The sequence below is a fragment of the Tursiops truncatus genome, chromosome 3 (assembly GCF_011762595.2).
Source record: "Tursiops truncatus isolate mTurTru1 chromosome 3, mTurTru1.mat.Y, whole genome shotgun sequence".
NCBI classification, from domain to species: domain Eukaryota; kingdom Metazoa; phylum Chordata; class Mammalia; order Artiodactyla; family Delphinidae; genus Tursiops; species Tursiops truncatus.
The window spans coordinates 73,830,070-73,852,474 of record NC_047036.1 but is presented as its reverse complement, the minus strand read 5'-3'; the positions used below and the strand labels follow the sequence as shown (position 1 = coordinate 73,852,474).

The 22,405-nt window shown below is 36.2% G+C and overlaps 1 pseudogene; it reads left to right on the top strand.

Moving 5' to 3' along the window:
- Positions 1 to 17,451: 17,451 nt before the first annotated feature.
- Positions 17,452 to 21,943, top strand: LOC101339580 (coiled-coil domain-containing protein 6 pseudogene; annotated as a pseudogene).
- The last annotated feature ends 462 nt before the right edge of the window (positions 21,944 to 22,405 follow it).

Sequence of the window (22,405 nt, the reverse complement as noted above, 5' to 3'; positions counted from 1 at the left end):
GGCACACAAGCAGAAGTGTTAGATCCAGGAAATCTAACGCCAGAGCCTGGACTTTTAATTGTTTATGCTATATTAGCTTAAATAATGCTCACTTAAATCTAATTAATCATATCTAACTAGACAACAGTTTTTGGTACATGAGCTTCAAGCTTAGAAAATGTTGAATTATAAGAATACCAGGGCTTCCCTGGTGGCACAGTGGTTGAGAGTCCGCCTGCCGATGCAGGGGACACGGGTTCGTGCCCCAGTCCGGGAAGATCCCACATGCCGCGGAGCGACTGGGCCCGTGAGCCATGGCCGCTGAGCCTGCGCGTCCGGAGCCTGTGCTCCGCTACGGGAGAGGCCACAACAGTGAGAGGCCCGCGTACCGAAAAAAAAAAAGAAAAGAATACCATATCCATATTTAGAATGTTAGAAAAATGAGGGGAGGTATGTTTAAGCAAGAGAAATAAAAGAGCAGTTGAAATTCAGAGGAGAAGGATGGCATGTAGATAAAGTAAATATCCTTGCAATCCATAGGAAAAGGAAGATAGGGATGTTATATTCAATAGGACTTAGAGGCAATTGTGGGATAAGTCACACTGGAGCATTTTAAGTGAAGACAGTGCTGTGTTTTTTATATCTTATGCTATGACATCTACAGAAAAATAAAAATTTTAGTGGCATACTAGTGTTTTTACATAAAATAAGTACAGAAGCCCAGTAAGACATAAAAATTCCATGTACCACCAGAGATGAGGGAGGCATATTTAATTCATGTACTTTCAAATATGAGCACCATGGGGACGTTTTTATCTGAGAGTATTTTTACTCTATGATGCATAAATTTATAAATACTCTGTGGTGGCTGTGTCAGCCAATTTTTAAAATAATTATCCGACCCTAAAATTTCAACAATTTTTCACTTAATTATGCCATTAAAATTAAAAGGTTTGTGTAGAATTTTTAAAACTTTAATAATTCTTAGAAGAGTGTAAGTAATAGTATTTACCAGCTTAAATATATTTACCATTGACTATATTCTTAAAAAAATACACAGATGAATGTAATAAAACACCAGAAGATAATTGAAACTCTGTGATATCACATAGATACCTCAAGGCAATAAATTAATACTATTTAAGTAGCTCCACGTAAAGCATTCTGTGGGGCTCAATAAAGACTTCCTTGATGATGTGACAGTAAACATTTTTTTCTTTAACTTTAGAAAACCTGGTTGCCATGTGAAACACAGAGAAAGCATTACTAGTGTTCTCTATATAATTAGTTTAACCAGAATAAGTTAAGGAGATGAAATATCATGGCACTGACAGAGTGGTTGATAGTTCTCATGTTGCTATAACCAACCATGTAAAGCCATAGTTATCAGGGTTCAGTCTATACAAAAATGGAACACTTATTTGTTAAAAATAATTTTACAAATATTCTTCCCATGCTTGGTCTATATTTAAGTTGTATGGACAGCTTAAAACCAACTGAAAAACCCACTCACTGCCCAAAGTAATTATGTATCTGACTAAGTTGTATATACTTGATGAAAGTAGAACTTCACTAGTTGAAAAATTCACTTGTTCCTCTCACTGGGCCTCATGAGAACCATTGTACAATGAGAGCAGAAATACTTTGGACTACTCTAAAATTGGGAGAAGCTATATAGACTGGCCATATTATGGAACACATGAAAATTTTCTCTTAGGCTTTAGACACATAGAACCAACCAAAGAAAATTGGATCAGTCTAGAAAATCAAGTGGACAATTCAAACTCAATTGCCCATTTTCTTAACAAATAATTTACCTGTGAGCTATCTGGTGATGCAAACTTCTTTATCTTTACAAAATATTTCAGTTGTCCATGCAGATGATACTGTTCTTATTTGAAGACTAATAACATCTTCCTTGAATCTCTCTTAAAGGCAGACTGCTTTGAACACAAGGCATGTCATAACGGATAGTTCTGGAGCTATGTCCTTCTTGTGACTCATGGGCTCATGAATACTGTCTCTGTCATTTCTTAGCTATTTGGTCCTATACAAATTACTTAATGTCTCTAAGATTCTCTGACCTTCTCTGAAATTAGTTTACTTTTGCTTATTTTGTTTTACACATATTCAACCTGGTATAATGTTATACCAAAATAAAACTGTACTGCTTCTTGGGCTCTTTGGCCTGCCAATGAATTGACAAAATGTCCTTTGGAATGATACTATAGGGCAAATTAATGGATAGCATACTATTTTTAAGACAGCTTGTTTCTTACTATTTTTAAAAATAAAATGCTTTGGGTTGGAAGCATACCCTAGTCTTAGGTTTGGAAGTGGACTTTTGTGGATTAAAAACAATCTCTAATACAGTATAAGAATTCTGTTAACAATATAACAAAAATAAATTAGAAATACTTAAATACAGTAAGTACAATTACTTGTATGAGGTACCTAGTTCCACTAGTTCTATCTTTTTTTTTTTTTTTTTTTTTTTTTTGCGGTACGCGGGCCTTTCACTGTTGTGGCCTCTCCCGTCGCGGAGCACAGGCTCCGGACGTGCAGAGACAAAATCTCTCTCCCCTTTCATGTGATAGCACTTTATAACTTAGTCAAGAGTTATTTTTCTTTAAATCATCCTATCTTACAGTTATATTTGTCCCACTTCTGATATGAATTCAATGCCTTCAGGATTCACTTAGTCCTTGGGGTTACTCTCTGGGCACACTTAATTTATCAACTCTTGAAATATAATACTGGATTTAAGAATATTGTATTTTGCTTTTGCCGTACCATATATTTAATGAATTTCAACTGTATAATCAGTGGAATGACACTGATGTGTGGCTCCCCAAAGAATTAAGAGAACCACATTTTAGAAAATGTACACCTCTTCAATAAGCAAGTAAATAACTTGGAAGAGAAAAATAAACATAGGAAGCCATAAGTTCAACAAAGGGGAAGCATTTCTAATTTAACCAGGAAACTATGAACCCATAAAAGGAATGATAGACTTATTGTGTGTGGGGATGTGCATGACTGGTAGAGTTCAGAACAACTGCCTGTATCTTAACTGCAAGAGACACTCTGACTTGTATGCTGAAGAGGCAAATGCACTCACTTGAGACTGATCCAGAATTGAGAAACATGGAGAAACAGTCCTTCTCAGAAGATTACTTCACCCCAGGAAGTGTCCGCTTTTCAGGGGTATTAGGTGCATGGGGCAGTTCCTGAGGCAGCAGTGGCATGGGTGACAGAAGCTATTACACTGAAGTGGAGAGCCTGACCTTTTGAGCTTGGTGGCAACAGTGGCAGCAGCATAGTTTCAGGTATTGTGCCTAGAAGCTTAGTCTCAGATATCTTTCTCCAGCTCCCCAATGATGGTGTGAGCCATTAATTAGGTGACTATACAATTTGTCATCAACCAGGACTCTTTTGAGAGTGAAAACAATTAACACATGATCCCCAGGACAACAACTTTAAAAACAAAACTGATATAGTGTGTATAGTTACTTTACCGCTACTCTATAGTAAATCCAGTTTTTGCTAAAATACACCAGAGTAAATTCATCATATGTAACTGAGACTTTTTACCAAAATCAAAATAAGTTGTAGTACACTCACGATATAAAATAGAATGTAAATATTATCTAGAATTAATGAGTCCAAAAACGATTCCTTTGGAGGGATATTATATTGTACTCTTAAGTGATAAAGGAATGTGCAGAGGTTTCTGAGCTCATGTAGGAGACTCCAATGGCCTTCAGGACTCTAATGCTCTCAATTTTTCTTCTAAATTGGAAAACATCCAAATTAAAAAAAAAAAGCAAATCAAACTAAACTCCCTACTGAAGATGATGATAAAACTCAGTTTATTTGTTAATAGGGTGAATAAACACCCAAGACTGGAAAAATTAGCTCCAGACTCCATCCAGATGGAGGGAGTTTGGTGGGGGCTAAATGGAAGAGAGAGGAGTGTTAACAGAGTCATAGGGTGACTGAACACATACAATACTAACTAGAGTTCAGCTTCAGAAAAGGAGGGTGTCAGGGCCTCATTCAGTGGGAAACACTGGCTACGGGAGAGACACAGGTAAAGGGCTTGGAAAATGCATGGCACCAGAGATGTCTGTCTTGAGAAATCAGTGCTTCTGGGGAAGAGAGACACCTTTGATGATGAAATGTCCTTGGGCATCCTGGGCAGTGAAAAGAAAGAAAGGACCAACTAAAGAAGATAACTCTACTGAGACAGGAGGTCAGCAATAAATTAGAAGACGTAAGGCCAAAGAAAGAAGTGTCATGTATTTGAAACAAACAGAAAGGAGAAGCCTTTTTTATTGTTGTTAGCAGAAGGAGAAGGCCTTGAAGTCAGACATCAGGAAAATCACCTCCATAATCTGAGAAGTATCCTGAAATTGATGGTGCAGAAAAATCCAAAACAAATATGACAAAGAAAAGTGAAACCCAGCAAAAAAAAAAAAGCCCAGAATCTATATAAAGATACTCTAAAAATAATAAAAACTCTTAAGCATAGTAAAGCACATCAATTAAATGAAGCCATGAAGCATAACTCAGGTTGAAACTGAAGATAATTAAACAAGAAATTGCAAATAGAAAATAGCAATGTGACTCAGAAATTCAAAAACTGAAAATAAATATACAAAAAAAGATGTGAAGTAGACCTGAGTGATCTAAAGAAAGAAATTTCAAAAAAATAAAAAGAAAGAAATATCTCAGGATACATCTCAGAAATGAAGATAAAATTAATAGGTACCTAAAGAATAATTGGTACATGTTAACGTACAGTAAGAAATATAGAGAAGAAATAAGAAAAGTCAAGAAAATAAATGGTAATAATATGTGAGAAAGTAATAAATGTAGAAGACAACAAAGAACAAAAATTATCCAGTATAATATTTGTAGCATCTGAAGCAGAAAAATAAATGAATGAAGCCTAATTAATATTTAAAACTAGAAATAAAGGTGTTTATGAATTTAAATAGTAGAGTATGAAAATTCAAACTGCCTGCTCAATACCTGGGGATATTGAACCAAAATTCTCTACTGAGACATTCCATTATTAAGCTTTAAAAATTAAGAAAAAAATTCATCTCATCCTCTAGGACAGAGACAAAGTCACATGTTTTAAATTCCAATTGTTCACTGCTGGTATATACAAAAGCAACTTACTTTTGTATATTAACCTTTCTTCTGTATCCTGCAGCCTTGCTGTACTCATTTACTACTTGAGTATTTGTGTGTGTCAATTTTGGGGTATTTTTACACAAAGTCATGTCATCTGTGACTAAAAGTTTCATTTCTTTCTTACCAATCTTTAAAATTTATTTAATTTTTTTCTTATCTACTGGACTAGCTAGGACTTCCAGTAGAATACCAGCTTGCTTATCAGGGATGACTGGTAGCATGCTTGCATTGTTTCCAATCTTAGGTGGAAGGTGTCTCATATGGTAACCAATGGTCACAGGTTGGACATTTTGACATGGGGCTAGTTTGTTTGTTTTTTTTTTTTCTTAATTTTACTGAACTATGTTTGATTTACAATGCTGTGTTAACTTCTGCACAGCAAAGTGACTCAGTTATACATACATTATTTTTCATATTCTTTTCCATTATGGTTTGTCACAGGATATTCAATATAGTTCCCTGTGCTATACAGTAGGACCTTGTTATTTATCCATCCTATATATCAGGGGTCCCCAACCCCCAGGCCATGGACTGGTACCGGTCCACAGCCTGTTAGGAACCAGGATGCACAGAAGGAGGTGAGCAGCAGGCGAGCGAGCAAAGCTTCATCTGCCGCTCCCCATTGCTCCCCATTGCTCACATTACTTCCTGAACCATCCCCCTCCCCCCTCCCAATCCGTGGAAAAATTGTCTTCCACAAAACCAGTCCTTGGTGCCAAAAAGGTTGGGGGCTGCTGCTATGTAGAATACTTTGCCTCTGCTAATCCCAAACTCTCATTCCTTCCCCCCCCACCCCTCTCCCCCTTGACAACCACAAGTCTGTTCTCTGTGAGTCTTTTTTCATTTGTAGATATGTTGATTTGTACCATATTTTAGATTCCACATATAAGTGGTATCATATGGTATTTGTCTTTCTCTTTCTGACTTAAGTTGCTTAGTATGATAATCTCTAGGTCCATCCATGTTGCTGCAAATGGCATTATTTCATTCTTTTTTTATGGCTGAATTACATTCCATTTTATATATGTACCACATCTTCTTTATCCATTCATCTGTCAATGGACATTTAGGTTGTTTCCATGTCTTGGCTATTGTAAATAGTGCTGCTATGAACATAGGGGTGAATGTATCTTTTCCAGTTATAGTTTTGTCTGGATATATACCCAAGAGTGGGATTGCTGGATCATATGGTAGTTCTATTTTTAGTTTTTTGAGGAACCTCCATACTGTTTTCCATAGTGGCTGCACAAATTTACATTCCCACCAACAGTGTAAGAGAGTTCCCTTTTCTCCATACCCTCTCCTGCATTTGTTATTTGTAGACATTTTAATAATGGCCATTCTGACTGTATGAGGTGGTACCTCATTGTAGTATTGATTTGCATTTCTCTAATAATTAGTGACGTTGAGCATCTTTTCATGTGCCTATTGGCCATCTGTATGTCTTCTTTGGAGGAATGTCTCTTTAGGTCTTCTGCCCATTTTTTGATCGGGTTGTTTGTTTTGTTGTTGTTGAGTTGTATGAACTGTTTGAGTATTTTGGACATTAAGCCCTTGTTGGTCACATTGTTTGCAAATATTTTCTCCCAATGGTAGGTTGTCTTTTCATGTTGTTTATGGTTTCCTTTGCTGTGCAAAAGCTTGTAAATTTAATTAGGTCCCATTTGTTTGTGTTTTTTGGTTTGTTTGTTTGTCTTTATTTCTATTGCCTTGGGAGACTAACCTAAGAAAACATTGGTCCGATTTATGTTACAGAATGTTTTGCCTGTGATTTCTTCTAGGAGTTTTATGGTGTCATATCTTATGTTTAAGTCTTTAAGCCATTTTGAGTTTATTTTTGTGCATGGTGTGAGGGTGTGTTCTAACTTCATTGGTTTATGTGTGGCTTTCCAACTTTTCCAGCACCACTTGCTGAAGAGACTGTCTTTTCCCCATTTTGTATTCTTGCCTCCTTTGTTGAAGATGGACCATAGGTGTGTGGGTGTGTTTTTTTTTCTGGATTCTCTATTCTGTTCCATTGATCCATATGTCTGCTTTTGTGCCAATACCACACTGTTTTGATTACTGTAGCTTTATAGTATTGTCTGACATCTGGGAGGGTTATGCCTCCTGCTTTGTTCATTTTCCTGAGGATTGCTTTTGCAATTCTAGATCTTTTATGGTTCCATATAAATTTTAGGATTATTTGTTTTAGTTCTGTGAAAAATGTCATGGGTAATTTGATAGGAATTGTGTTAAATCTGTAGGTTGTTTTGGGCATTATTGCCACTTTAATAATATTAATTCTCCCAACCCAATAGCATGGGATATCTTTCCATTTCTTTGAATCATCTTTAATTTCCTTTATTAATGTTTTGTAGTTCTCAGCATGTAAATCTTTCACCTCCTTGGTGAGGTTTATTTCTAAGTATTTTTTTTTTGATGCAATTTTAAAAGGATTGTTTACAGTCCCTCTCTGATATTTCATTGTTAGTGTAAAGAAATGCAACTGGTATCTGTATGTTAATCTTGTAACCTACAACCTTACTGAATTCATTTGGTATGGGGCTAGTTTAAACTGTGATATGCTCTAAGTATAAAATACATACAAAATTTCCAAGACATTATATGAAAAAAAGAAAGTAAAAATTTTTAAATAACTTTTGTACAGATTACATGTTGAAATTGTCTTATGAAAAATTAATTTTCCTTGTTACTTTTTTAGTGCAAGCTATTGAAAATTTAATATTATATATATATTTATATACATGTAGATATTTACATATTTTGGGGGGCACAGTGGAAACTTTAATGAATTCTGAAAAGTAGAGATTTTACAAGCAACATAGGCTGATCATAGGCCAATAAAACTAGAAGTCAACAAGAAAAAATGACCCTTAAATTTTTCAACCATTTGAAAATTATGAAACATTTTTCTAAGATGATTCCTACATCAATGAGAAAATTTCAATTAAAGTAATATATTTTCTGGAAACGATTGTAGTAAAGAATTCATCTAAAACTTATGAATTATAGTAAAGCTATACTCAAAGGAAACCTTGTGACCTTAAATTCTCTGTCTTTTTTTTAATGGAGACTGAAAACATGACTTTGTTCAATTTAAGAAATTAGAAAAAAAAGACCAGCCAAATATCTCCACCCATTCAAAAAAAGGAAGAGGATAATAACTTAAACTTACAAATCACATTATATTTTTAGTGGGCAGTGAGTCTATTCTACTTCCTGGAATGCTGATATAATAGCTCCAGTTGTTTTGGACCATGAGGACAAAAAACCACACCCTAAGGTTGGTTAAACCATAAGCTGGAAGGTCCTCTGTGCTGAACTCCTTGTGGAGTCAGGCCCTACTGTACTTCATTCTCATGAATAAAAACTAAATTCTATCCTATTTGTGCCTCACTCATTTTAGACTTTCTGTCACAGAATTATTTTATTTTTACAATTGTGTATGAATGTATGTATTTGTAGGTAGGTAGGTAAAAATATGCTCATCATAATTCCATATTTGTGGGGTGAGTTTTCCTTTTGAGTATTCCTATTTTGCTTTAATAATGAATATTAGTTCATTTATTAAAGTTAAAAGTTGAATGTCAATACTAAATTATAAAAATTTTGCAAATCATCTTAAAAAATTGGTCTGTCCAATTTATTTCAAACCTGTGAACTATCCATTAGTGTGATTTCAGTGTCAAAGACAAAGAACTGAGAGCAGTGTCAACAACAGAATGAAATAAAATAATAAAACTGTGAAGGTATTTTCAATATTTATTAAAATTCTCACTTACTAATGAACACATTCCTTTTAAAATATTCTAAATATTCTAAAATCCCATAGTGTTATTTTAATACTTTGCTTTCTTAAGTAGTCTGACAAAGAGGTCACTACTGAAACTACATGCTGAAATTGTGTTAAAATAAGGGGTATATTATATTTTCTTAAGAGGAAAGCCACTGAAAAGCCCCATCAGTATTAACAAAATGTCTAGAATTCAAAAGCTGTGTTATATTGAACAATTAATGGATGTTTATAAAATTTCATGTTTGGAGAAAGTTTGCTTTTTCTGCATAGCAAAATTTATGACCAAATATATTTAGCACTATTACAAACCTGCTTGAGAATTTCTGCACAAAATTGACATTCATCCATGTTCTAACAGTTCAGATACTGGCAAGGTCTACAAAGATGCCACTAAAAAATATATATAGTGCATAATTTTCATTTCTTTGCTGTCAGGGTAACGTATGCTTCAAATGTTTAGTGAAGTCTAGCAGTACAAATGTGTCAAAAAAAATCATAAAAATTTGTCTTCTATGACTAACATATAGGATTTAGGACCCTAGTATTTGGGATATTTATCTCTAAGGAGGAAAAAATAATTTATTCTTGGACAAATATATATACCTTACGTTTAACATATTTTCCCTACAGAATTTAGTGAAACAATTTTAGCTGAAGTAGACATATCCCTTGTATAGTTCTCCACTCCACACCTGATGTAATAGCCTGAAATTTAGCATCATACTTCATGTTCAGGGATTTCAAAAATGGTATTGAAAGGGGGAAAAAGTGTATTCATTAAACTTATGACTGTCAAAAGGAAATTATCTTCTACTAAACTTGCCTTATAATTCTACTGAGGTGTTTGCCATGGGAGATAGATAAAATGAATTACTGTATTAGTCCAGATTATTTTATTGCAGGTAACAGAAACCATATCCAATTTAGTATATAAGGGCACTTTGTAGTTTTGCTGTAATATCAAAAACTTTTCCTAAATTTTTTCTGAATTTTTAGTTATCTAAAACTTTTATTTTGGAAATTTGAAATATTTTAAATAATTTTTTAACATATTTAACAATGCATTATTTACTTAACACAAGAGAGTTGGAAGACTCACTTTATCAACACACAGCTGCACTGACTACCTCTAAAGATGCTAAAAGAGATGAAACTTAAATGCCAGAGAATTATCTAACTCATGAGAGAGGGGAAATGATTCAAAAGAAACTGGCAAAACTATACATAAGAAATAAAAATATGATGAAGGTTGTACTTCTTTGGGGATTATAGATGTCAATACTTTATTGTGTCTCATGCAACAGAACATGTTTGAATAGTGTCATGGTGTCAGTTATGTGATGTAATATTGAGATCAACCATTCATAATTTAAAGAAAAAAATATAATATTTTAAAGATAGGTATGATAAACTCAGTATACAGTAATTAGAAATGAACTACAGAAGTATATTATAGAGTAAGCTATTAAATTTTGTTTGCTGGAGAAAATTATACAACAGCTAAAAGACTAAAAAGAACCTTGAACAATTGACATAACTAGATGAAGTCAGTAAAAGAAATCACAGCAGTGCCACTTTCCAATGATCCGGTAACTCATTGAATTAAAGATTCATCATCAAACATGAAGACTATTTAATATCTCACTTGGAGAACAGTACCTACAAATGGATAAAAAATCCAGATGTGGCTGGACTCTGCTACCAACACCAACTAATCAGAGAATATGATTTTTTATGTAAATGTTTAATAAACATAAAAGGAGGTAAATAGTTGAAGTGTCAAATAACCTTTTTGAATATTATGGTTTATCCTGTCAAGTGTGTTGACACTTGAACTGATAGTACAAATGGGATGGTGGGTAAAACTACTGGTAATTCAGTGTAAATCAAGGCAGTAGCAACAACTATACTAGAATTGATTTTTTCATCATTGCATGCTGACAGATACAGAAGTGACTTTTCCTTAAGAATGTCCCTGATTAAGCACTAAAAATAATTTTGTTACATCTAAACCCTTGACTACAGATCTTTTTATATCCCATTTGAGAAAATGGGAAGTATGTAAAGCACTTTGCTGCATTCAAAGTACAATACTTGTTTTGAAGAAAAGCCCTTGTATGATTGAGATATGAGCTGTAGTAGTAGATACTTTTTTCATGAAACACCATTTTCATTTAAAAGACTGGCTGACAGAGGAACTAGTTGTATACATATAAGAATGGGTATCCTGCTTCTCAGGAAAAGACTGAGATAGAAAAGGTCAACTTGTTCAAAGCCTCCTACATTTGCTGTCAGAAAGGACCAGATTTAATTTATGAAAATTACTTCTTCCAGTGATCTTATAACCAATGTTATAACTAATTAGAATATCAGCAAATGAACAGTTGTTATGTGGACATTTAAAAGATGATGCATGAACATATGCTCTTACTCAGCTATTTTGGATTCTCCATAAACAAGAAATATATTCTTCTGGATTAAAAATATTATAGGAGAATGCTTTTAATAAACTCAGAATTGTCTGTGATTAATAATTTTGTTCAGTCTTCACACATTCAGGATTTATTTCCATTTTTGATTACAAGAAAAAGATACTTCTGATTAAAGGAATAAGAAAGAAAAGGGGAAAAAACAGTAGGAGAGGATGAGTGGTGTGTTAAAGGACAGATTGAGTGTATGTATTTTAATCTGGCAGTTGTCTCGTGTAATTTTTTTTGCCAAAAGACTGCTAATTTCATACAAAAATTTAAATATTGTAGCAGTCACCCAACTTAAACATTTGGCAAATAGTTATCCTATTTTAAAAATGGAAAATATTTCTCAAGTGCTTCTGTTTTCAAAATACTGTCTCACGCTATTCTTTATGTTTGCTTGATCATTCTTTGGGAGAAAATTCTCTAAATTTGGGATGCAGTATATATACATTTCCTCCTATAGCGTCTATTCAATAGGACCTTGGTTTATTCAATTAGTTAAAAATGAGAGGGCCATGTTTTTCATTTTTCCTCATTCTTCTTCTCCTTCTCTTCCTTCTTTTTTGATAGAGTATATCTACATCTTTTAAAACACATACAAGGTGTACTGAAAAGAAACATTACATTCCTGGGGTGTGAAATACATTTTTAACATGAAAACTTGACAAAAAAAATTCAAGTTTTTTTTTATTTGCCTCAGTTTAAACAAAAAACAAACCAAAATCCACTTTTCACAGGAATGTAGAAGCTCTCACTTTTAGATGTGAATCATCCCAAGGGAAAATTTACTGGATTCACAGGGCTTCAGGCACCATATTCTCAAACCCATGAGTGACTTTTGTTATTTCTTCTGTATGCATGCTGACATTAGAGGGAACTTTTTTTTTTACTGAAAAATGAAGCTAGAGTGTTGAAGTTATACAGTCTGCTCTGGTCCGCTTGACCACATTACTGTCAAATCTAACATAGTTTCTAGAATTCCTAAGAAAAAATTCTTCTAATGTCTGTTTATATAGTTAACACGGACTAGCGTGTGTGTTTGTTGTTTTCTGTCTAAACAAAGGAACTTATCTTCTCGTTTAGGAGTAAGGAAAATATTTATATAAAAGCTTACCAAAAGTTGGATTTGTTATACCTTTAGATATTAGGAAGAGGAAGTGATATAATAGGTTAACTACAGTAAATAAAAAAGCAGTTAGGTATTTTGACATTCTGAATCTTATGCCTTTAATAAAATTTCTCTCACCACTAAAATATACTATTCTTGACCAATTAACTCATTTATTAAGAGCACTAAATAAAGATAATATGTTCACAGACTGTGCTAATAATCTCAATTAGTCATTTCACCAACACTAGGCAAAAGAATGGTTTTGCTGAAATTTTTCACCACACTAGGACAGCTCATCATAAATATCAACTGACCATAAATCTTTGAAAGAAAGATGACTATATTATAATCTAATGTTGTCAAAAGTGATTTTACTATAAAGCAAATGATGCTTATTTCAGCTTCAAGGACCCTCATTCTCATTTACCCTTCCAAGGCCATCGGAGGAACACTATAAAATGGTCACTTGGTCACACTATTTTGTAAAATTAGGTAGGACAATTTAACTGTAATCAGTTAAGACTGCTGTCTCTTTTCACTCTGATTTTCCTTCTATAATAGTTGGTATTTAAGGATAAGCATGTGGGATATTTTTCTAGGAAAATGTTGAGTTGTAGACACATTTATTTTTGATTTAATGGGCTTATTTAAGTGGTTTGCAATCACTTCTGTGTAGAGCTAAGCTATTACTAATTGTTCCAAATATCATGACCCAAAGGCATAAGGGCCAGAGGTCATATGATAATATGAACAAGTTCTAGGCACCCAGCATCAAAAATACGTGGGTAGTAGAAGACAAAAAAAAAAAAAAAAGTCTTGCATGTAGGGAAAAAGTAGTCTCTAGAAAAACATGCTAAATCATACAACTCATATACAAAAGAATGTTGATAAAGTTTTTCTACAATGTGATGGCAATCCTAAAAATTCCTATTATATTACCAATTAGCTGTCAAACTGAAATAAACTTTTCTGGCCTAATAATAATAATAACAATAATTATAATAATAACAATAATAAAGTGATCTGTCAAACATTCAAGGGAAAGAAAATTATTCCTCTATCTCTCTAAAAATCATTATAACATTGCTTTCATACAAAGAAACAATCAAAGAACTTATAGCCAAACGATTTTTAAAAAGGCTTATAGAGATAGATCCAGGAGTTAATTAATAAGAATAATCATGTATTTCTTGACTTCTTCCTCCTTCTTCAAAGCTAGGCATGGTGGGTGGAATCCTTCTTATGTTTCTATCTCTCTGACCTTTCCTATTTCATCTTTGTTTTCCTCCTCCACTACACTTCACTGAAGGACTTTTCTGTTCTCCTTTTCTACATTTAAGGGCACATGTGATTACATTGAACCCATGTGAAAGCAGGATCATCTCTCTATTTTAAGTTCAGATGAAAAGTACCTTCATAGCAGTAGTACCTAGATTAGTGTTTGTTTGAATAACCAAGCGATGGAAGTCTGGAAGAGATATCTTTAGAATTCTGCCTACCCTAGAACTGATTTAGTCCAAATTTCTTATTTTAAAAATAGGGAAATTTAAGATGAGTTTTATCCAAGTACTTAGTCATGGATTTTTTGCTGTATTAAAAGATAAATGAGACTACATTTCTTATATTAAGATTGATAGATTATCTGCTTAGGAAAGAATACATGCAAGCCTATCCAATTTTAATAATAAGTTGTAATTATGCTCCCCTCTAACCAATAACAGAAAATACCCCTACTCCAAGGCTTAATAGAGAATTCAAACTATCTGCTATACTGCTTCTTCCAAAAATCTTATCCAGTGCTACTGAAACTTGAAAGATGGACAAAGTATTGAGTTCTTTCCTCTGTATTGATCAGCAATGTTTTTTAAAGGGCCCCATAGTAAATAGTTTAGACTTTTGGGACCTATGGTCTCTGTCACAATGATTCACCATGCCACTGTAGAATGAAAAGAGGGATAGAACACAAGTAAATGAATGGCTGTGAATGTATTACAATAAAACTTTATTTATAGATTTGGTCTATGCGGGGAGAGGGTTTAGTTTAGTTTGCTTAGTTTGCGAACTCCTGGTGTAAAGATTTGGGTACTCTATGTCCATGCTGAATTCTTATGGCCATCACAGAGAGGGTGCCATTCATGTACATTTTATGCTATGCCCTTGACATTAATTGATATTTGATTTTAAAAATATATAGTCATATTTTAAAAATTGCTGTAGCTTATTCAAAACTCTTGTTGAAGTCAGTGTACAACATTATGTTGTTCAATGTCCTTTTATAAATTCTTCACATTACAAATTCCCTTCAAAATTGTGTCAGGAGTGTTTGGGGTTTCTTTTCCCCTTCATGCTGAATTAGCATGTTTCATTTTATCAGAAAATTAAAATTACATATCCCATCACTTCCCTTTTTGACTTGATTTACAGGAAATATAGATTTATAATGAATACTCATTTCTGTCCTTCTATATGTAAGCTTTAGGGCACATTTATTTTCCCTCATTTTTTAAAACTTTTGGTCTTATAGTATATGTGATTTTAGCTTTAATCTTCCTAAAATCCTTACCAATGAATATATAATAGTAGACTTGGAATTAAAATTCTGGTTTATGATTAGTCTTCCTCAAATATAAATATTTGCACTCACATTTCATTAACTTCAATTAATTAATTTTCTGCAGACCCTGTACACATTGTGTCTGTTGATGGAATTGGTCTTTTATGTATTTAAACTTCCACACAGAGTAAAGTCTATGTCTATATAGTTAACTCTTTTTTATATTGAATTATATCACATATATCAGGTTTTCTCAAACTTGGCACTATGGATACATTTTGAACCAGAAATTTGGGTTGAGAGAGGCTGTCTTCTGCATTGCAGGATATTTACCAGCATCTCTGGCCTCTGCCCACTAGATGCCAGTAGCACTCCTGCCAAGTTGTTTCAACCCAAATAGCTCCAGGCATTGTAGAATGTCCTCTGGGAATGTGTGTGTTGGAGGTGGGGGACATTGGTTGAGAACCATGATTTATTCAGAAATTGTCCAAATTATGAGTTAACAAATTGATGAATTTTCATGATGTGAGCACACCAGCATAATGAAAAAACGGATCAAGAAATACAGTATTACCAGCATCCTGCAAAGCCCTTTCTTGCCTACTCACTATCTATACCTTCCCACAAAGTAAGTACCTTTATGACTTTTAAGACCACAGACTGGTTTTCTTCTTTTGAACTGTGTATAAATAGAGTTACACAGAATGTCCTGTGTTGCTTTCAATCAACATTACTCTTATGAGATTCATTCACATGGTGCATAGCAATAGTTCTTCTATTACTGCCAAATTCCGTAATTTATTTGTACATTTTACTGATAAAGGGCACTTTGTTTTCACAGCTTTACCTGTGGGAATGTTATAATTCAATTCAGTTTCTTCTGTTCTGATTTTATACTTTTTGGTCATTTTTTTGGTTACTTTTTTAGATTGCTTTTTGAGGAATTTGTCCATTTTCTGTTATTTTCCAAGTATATTGGCATAATTATTTTTTACAATATTACCTTGTTCCCTTTTTATTTGTTGTAGAATCTATAATCTCTCTCTTTTTATTCTTGGTATTGATAAATTGTGCTTTCATCCTCTCTTGAACATTTGTGCCAAGGGTTATCACTTTATTACTCAAAAAAATCAACTTTCGGTTTTTTTTTGAATCCCTCTAATATGTATTTATTATCTGTATTTTTCATTCCTTCTTATACTTATTGGAAATTTTTATCTTGTTCTATCACCTATTGAGTGAAGAATTAAATTCTGCCAGCTTCATTATAGATTGATTTATTACTCTTTAGTTCTGACACTTCTTGCTTTCTAGAATTTTTAGCTATGTTATTCAGTGCATATACATTTAACATAATTCTATCTAGCTAGTGAATTGATCTTTTAGCCATTACAAAATTACTCTTTAAACCTGGTAATACTCCTTTTTCATCTACTTTTTCTGGCATTAATATGTCAGCAACCATTTTCTTTCTTTTTTCTTTTTTTTTTTTCCTTGACAGTTTTATTTCAATGTGTTTTTGTCCTTATATTTAGGATAGATCTCTTTAAATATCATGTAACTAGACTTTCTATTTTAACTGTCTGAAATTTTTGTTTTTCAATTGTAATATTTAGCCTATTTATATTTGATGTAATTATTTACATATTTGATCTTAAATCTTACTACAGGCATACCTCATTTTATTGACTTCACTCTAATGCACTTTGCAGATATTGAATTTTTTCAAATGGAAGGTTTGTGGCAATTCCACATTGTGAAAGTATATCTGTGTCATTTTTCTAACAGTATTTGCTCACTTTATATTTCTGCATCACATTTTTGTAATTCTCACAAAATGTCAAAATTTCCATTATTATTATATTTTTTATGGTGACCTGTGATCAGTGACTTTTGATGTTACTATTATAATTGTTTTGGGATTGCATGAACTGCGCCCATGTATGATAGCAAACTTAATTGATATGTGTTGTGTGTGTTCTGACTGCTCCACCAACCTGCTGTTCCCATCTCTCTTCCTTTCCTTGGGCCTCCCTATTCCCTGAGACAAAACAATATTGAAATTAAGCCAGTTAATAACCCTACAAAGACCTCTAAATGTTCAAATGAAAGGAAGAGTTGCATATCTTTCCCTTTAAATCAAAAGCTAGAAATGATTAGGCTCAGTGAGGAAGGCATGTTGAAAGCTAAGACAGACCAAAAGCTAGGTCTCTTGTGCCAAACAGTTAGCCAAGTTGTGACTGCAAAGGAAAAGTACCTGAAGGAAGTTAAAAGTCCTACTCCAGTGAACACAAGAATAATAAGAAAGTGAAACAGCCTCATTGCTGATATGGAGAAAGTTGCAGTGGTCAGGAGAGAAGATCAAACTAACCACAGCAATCCCTTAAGCCAAAGCCTAATCCAGAGCAAGACTCTAACTCTCATCAATTCTATGAAGGTTGCAAGAGGTGAGGAAGCTGTAGAAGAAAAGTTTGAAGATAGCAGAGATTGGTTCATGAGGTTGAAGAAAAGAAGCTCTCTCCATAAAAGTGCAAAGTGAGGGGCTTCCCTGGTGATGCAGTGGTTAAGAATCCGCCTGCCAATGCAAGGGACATGGGTTTGAGCCCTGGTCCGGGAACATCCCACATGTTGCAAAGCAACTAAGCCCATGCACCACAACTACTGAGCCTGCACTCTAGAGCCCACAAGCCACAACTACTAAAGTCCTCATGCCTAGAGCCCAAGCTCCTCAACAAGAGAAGCCACTGCAGCAAGAAGGCTGTACACCACAACGAAGAGTAGCCCCCACTCGACACAACTAGAGAAAGCCGCGCGCAGCAACAAAGACCCAAAGCAGCCAAAAATAAAAATAATAAATGAATAAATAAATTTATTATATAAAAAAAGTGCAAGGTGAAGCAGCAAATGTATGAGCTACAGCAAATTATCCAGAAGATCTAGCTAAGATAATTAATGAAGGTGATTATACTCAATAACAGATTTTCCATGTAGAGGAAATAGCCTTCTATTGGAAGACTGTGCCATCTAGGACTTTCATAGCTAGAAAGGAGAAGTCAGTGCCTGGCTTCAAAGCTTCAAAGGGCTGCCTGACTCTTGTTAGGAGTTAATGTAACTGGTGACTTTAAGTTGAAGCCAATATACCATTATACTCATTTCCTATTATGAAAATTCTAGGACCCTTAAGAATTATCTAAATCTACTCTACCTGTGCTCTCTACATGGCACAACAAAGCCTGGATGACAGCACATCTGTTTACAATATGGTTTACTGAATATTTTAAGCCCAATGTTGAGACCTAAGGCTCAGAGAAAAAGATTCCTTTCAAAATATTACTACTTACTGACAAGGCACCTAGTCACCCAAGAGCTCTGATAGAGCTGTCCAACAAAGTTCACATTGTTTTCATGCCTGCTAACATATCATCTATTCTTCAGCCCATGGATCAAGGAGTAATTTTGACACTCAAGTCATATTATTTAAGAAAAACATTTCATAAGACTACAGCTACCATAAATAGTGATTCCTCTGATGGACCCAAGCAAAGTAAATTGAAAGCCTTCTAGAAAGGAGTCACCATTTTAGGTGCCATTAAGAACATTCATGGTTCATGGGAAAGGGTCAAAATATTAACATTAACAGGGATTGGAAAGAAGTTGATTCCAACCCTCATGGATGACTTTGAGGGGTTTAAGACTTCAGTGGAGGAAGTAACTGAAGATATGGTGGAAATAACAAGAGAACTAGAAGTGGAACTTGAAGATGGGACTAATTTGCTGCAATCTCATGATCAAAGTGTAACAGAGGAGGAGTTGCTTCTTATGAATGAGAAAAGAAAGTGGTTTCTTGAGATGGAATCTACTTCTGGAAAAATGCTGTGAAGATTCTTGAAATGACAACAAAAGATTCAGGACATTACATAAACTTACTTGATAAATCAACAGCAGGGTTTGAAAGGATTGATTCCAATTTTGAAAGAAGTTCCACTGTGGGTGAAATGCTATCAAACAGCATTGCATGCTACAGAAAAATAGTTCATAAAGGTAAGATGGAGTGGCCAAGATGGCAGAGTATGAAGACCCTAAGCTCACCTCCTCCCATGAGGACAGCAAAATTGCAACTATTTACAGAGAAATTATTTATGTGACAAACCAGAGCACTAGCAGAAAAGATCTATAACTAAAGATGTAAAGAAGGAAGCACAACAAGATAGGTAGGAGGGGCAACCCACACACAGGAGGATAATTACAATTGCAGAGGTTCTCCTCAATGAGCAAGTGGTTGGAGCCCCGCATGTGGCTTTCCCAGCCTGGGAGTCCTGCACATGGAAGATAAGCCCCAAGAATGACTGGCTCTGAAGGCCAGTTGGGTTTACTTTCAAAAGAGCCAGAGGACTGTGGGAAATAGAGACTCCACTCCTAAAGAGCACACGCAAAACTTCACATGCTCTGGGACCCAGGGAAGAAGGAGTAATTTGAAAGGAACCTGGGTAAGACACACCTTCTGATCTTGAAGAGCCTCGTGGAGGGGCAGAAGGCAGCTGGGGCTTGTCCTGGGAACATAGACATTAGCATCAGCTGTTTTGAGGAGCTCCTTCTAGCACATGGACACTGATGCTGGCAAGCACTATTCTGGAATCCTCCCTGTAGCTTATTTGTACCAGGACTCAGACCAACTCAACAGGTTGTCAGTACAAGTACTGGAATGCCTCTGGCCGAGACACAACTCCACCCACCAGCAGGCCTGTTGCCCTGAAACCCCCTGAGTGCACAGCCACCCCAGGACCTGGCCCTGTCCAGCAGAGGGTCCAGGACCTGGCTCCATACACCAGCTCTAGCCACGGGATTTCCAGGGCCCTGCAGCCAGAGATCGGGGACCTGACTCAGCCCACCAGTAGGTCTCACCCACCAGTGTGTACGCACTGTCCCCAGGACCCCATGAGCCCACAAACAGGCCAAAACACCAATTCTGGGACCCCCAGGGCCCTGCATCCAGAAACCCTGGGACCCAGCTTTGCCTACCAGTGGGCTGGCAGTAGCTCCGGGACCAGCCTTACCCACCAGTGGGTAGGCACCAGCCCCAGGAAATCCTGGGTCCTGGTCCCACCCACAAGCAGACCAAAACACCAGTCTGGGACCCACAGGGCCCTGTAGCCAGGTAGGACATATAGTTCAAATGAGCAGAGGGTAGTGCGCTGCTGGGATACATAGGGCATCTGCTTCAAAAAGCCACTTCTTCAGGATCGGGAAACATAAGGAGCCCACAAAATACATAGAAATAAAAATAGCAAATTAGGTAAAATGAGGGGACATTAGGTAAAATGAGGGGACAGGGGTCCCCTTCTTCAGGGGACCAAAACCCCAGAAGAAGAATGAAGTGAAATAGGGATAGGCAATTTACCTGCTAAAGAGTTTAAAATAAAAATCATAAAGATAATCAAAGTACTCAGGAGAAGAATGGATGAACACAGTGAGAAGATTAACAAAGAGAAGATATAGTCATTGACCTCGGGCGGCAGCGGCAGGAGAGGCGGCAGTGGTGGGAAGTGGCTGGAGCAGGGGGCATTGTCATCTCACCCTTCAGCCTGCAGGAACTCATCAAGCACCTGGCCTCGCTACAGCAGAACAAGGTGCTCAAGGTCCAGCTGGAGACCTACAAACTCAAGTGCAAGGCACTGCAGGAGGAGAAGCGCGGCTTGCGCAAAGCCAGTGTGACCATCCAAGCCCAGGCTGAATGGAAAGAAGAATTCATCAGTAACACATTATTCAAGAAAATTCAGCCTTTGCAGAAGGAGAAAGAAACCCTTGCTATAAATTACGAGAAGGAAGAAGAGTTCCTCACTAATGAGCTCTCCAGAAAATTGATGCAGTTGCAGCATGAGAAAGCCAAACTAGAACAGCATATGGAGCAGGAATTCCAGGTCAGCAAACTGATGAAGAAAACTAAAAAACTGGAGAACGATACCATTTCTAAGCAGCTTACATTAGAACAGTTGAGACGAGAGAAGATTGACCTCGAAAGTACTTTGGAACAAGAACAAGAAGCACGAGTGAATCGTTTCTGGACAAGGATGGAACTTGAAGCTGAAAAGCGAATCCTGAAGGAGAAATTAGACCAGCCGGTGACTGCTCCCCCATTGCCTAGAGACATCTCCGTGTAGATCGACCCTCCAGAAAACGTGATGCGACACATCAGGTCTTTAAAGGATGAACTGGAGAAGCTGAAGAAGCAACTGAGTGCTGCCCAGTTACAGCATTCCGAGATAATGGTGCAGTATTTGGAGGAGGAACTTCACATGAGGGAAGAGGACCTGAGAGGAAGCTGCAGAGGGAGATGGAGAGGAGAGAGGCCCTCTGTCGACAGCTCTCAGAGAGTGAGTCCAGCTTAGAGATGGATGCTGAAAGGTATTTTAAGGAGCTGTCTGCACAAGGATTAAGACCTCACATTGTGTGCAGCCCGATCCCTTACACACCTTCTCCCAGTTCAAGCCGGCCGATATCACCCAGTCTCTCGTATGCAAGTAACACACTTGGTTTCATGCCACCAACTTCACTGACTAGAGCTGGAATGTCTTATTACAATTCCCCAGGTCTTCATGTGCAGCATATGGGAGCATTCCACGGTATCACAAGGCCTTCACCGCAGAGAAGCAAGTCCTGATCAATTCAAATGGCCCACGCTACCTCCATCTCACAACACACAGACCCCTGTCCAGCCACTGCCACCTCCATCTCCACCACCCATGCAGCCCGCAGTCCCCTCAGCAGGCACCTTGCAGCCTGCCCCCTCGCAACAGTCGGTTCACCCCTCCTCCCAGCCTTAATGCATGTGCTTAGTCCGAACCTCATGTCGGCACACGTTCTTGTACAGTGGAGCCGAGCTGTCGACTCAACGCCAAAGGCTTCCTTCCCTGGAATATGAATGTGACTTATTTGCACTGAGGTTATCTAGGCTTCACTATTCATTATGTTGCAAATGTGTGTCGGAAACGCAGCCAGTGTTGTGGATCTACAACTCTACACGGATGACTTTTTCCTTCGGTGTTTTACTTGAATCTACATGTGTGCACATTCCCTGGCTGGGACGTTGGCTGTTCGACTGTTTGGTAGTTCAGCAGCAGTGTGCAATTTTCGCCTGGCCCCAGAGCTTCGTTTTCCTGGCTTTTAGGTTGGAAAATAAAAAGGGATATCTTTTTATTTTTTTCCATGAATTTGCAGAAAATTACTGAGCTGTTATTACCCCTCCCCTCCCATTATAATGGTGTTTACCAAGCATACCAATAATT